We start from the raw sequence: 1694 nt of genomic DNA, 5'->3' as shown, positions 1-1694 counted from the left end.
ACTAGGGCTGTGGGAAAAGAGAGGAAACAGGGAGGGAAGGGAAGGGATGGAGTGGGTGATGCTCTTGAGACAGCGCAGGTAAGAAGGACCACTGCCTCCAGGCAAGTGGAAAGAAGGAGATGGTCTCAGAGATGAACTAACTGCCCTCGATTGTGGTTCCCTCAAGGACCCGTTGTGACTGGACATTTCTAATACTCAGGTTAATGCTCGCTGCTGCTACCCATCAACTGAAGAATTTTCAGTGAACACGACGAAGGTTTATTTCTGGCTCCTGTGACTGTTCCTTGCCGGTCATTTCGAACAGGGGCAGCGTTGCCGGGACAGACACCCGTGTCTGCTGGCTGCAGGGAGCTTTGGCCACAGAGTGTAGGAGGCCTTTGGAAGGAAGGAACGAGGAGGACGAGACTGAAAAGCTGTCATCTAATCCTTCCAGAAAGCCCTGTGTGGTATATACCATGCCTCCCCTCGGACTCTTAATGCTCCTGGGTGGAGTGAACACAGACATTGGTTGGTGTTCAGATCCCAGGTCTGTCATTTGCTGGCTGTGCCACTGTGGGCAATTTACTCAATCTCTCTGAACCTTGGCTCCCTCATTTGAGAAACAAGATGCTGACACCTCATGTGGTGGTTGTGGGGATGAAATGACATTTAGAACACTTATGTCAATCTGTGTTCTTCCTCTCACCGGGCCCCTTGACTGGTTCTTGAGTGGCTCTTGCTGCTTAAAGGAATCCAGAGAAATGGGGTTAGTGTGACTGCCATCTGGAAAAAAATAAAGCAGAATTTCCTGCCTCTCTCCTCACCCCCAAATAAAGCCAGGATTTCTTTCATTATCTGGGAGTGAGATGCCTTTCTGAGCAGGATTCAAAATACAGAAACTGTGAAGGAAAGAAATGGTCAGTATGACTACATTAAGATAAGAAAAAATATCTTCCAGGGGAATAAAATAGACATAGTGAAAGAGAGGTGGCAAATTGTGGAAACATTTGTGACCATATCCTGAAGAACTAATTTCCTTAATAAATAAATAGTTCCTATAAATCCATAAGAAAAAAGCTAACAACCAAATGGAAATGATAAAAGGCTACAAACAGTTCCCAGAGAAGAAATGCAAATGGCTTTTAAAAGTTGAAAAGGTGCCCAACCTCAATTTTAATAATAAAAACGTAAAGTAAAACTACAATGAGATGCCAACTTAAAACCTTTCAGGGGGGCCTGGGTAGCTCCGCTAAGCATCTGGCTCCTGATTTCAGCTCAGGTCATGATCTGACGATTTGTGAGTTTGAGCCCCACGTCAGGCTCTGCACTGACAGCATGGAGCCTGCTTGGGATTCTCTCTCTCTCCCCCCCCCCCCCCCCGCCCCTCCTGCATGCGCTTTCTCTCTCTCATAAAATAAATAAATAAACTTAAAACGCACACACGCACGCACGCACACACACAGAGCCTTTCAGGTTGGCAAAGATCAAAAAAATTTGGTAACCCTAATAAAAAAAAATTCGGTAACCCTATTAGTGAAGGCATAAGGAAAGAGACCTTTACATATATTGCTGATAGAAGTGGAACCTGATTCCCTCTTTTACGGAGACTAAGTTGGTGATTTGGTCAACATTTAAATTTCGTATTCGCTTTGATTTAGCAATGCTACTTTATGAATTTCATCTTCATAATGAAACACACAGACACAAACTCCTTA

The sequence above is a fragment of the Prionailurus viverrinus genome, chromosome F2, assembly GCF_022837055.1.
Source record: "Prionailurus viverrinus isolate Anna chromosome F2, UM_Priviv_1.0, whole genome shotgun sequence".
In the NCBI taxonomy this organism is placed as follows: Eukaryota; Metazoa; Chordata; class Mammalia; order Carnivora; family Felidae; genus Prionailurus; species Prionailurus viverrinus.
This window is presented reverse-complemented; position numbering follows the sequence as displayed.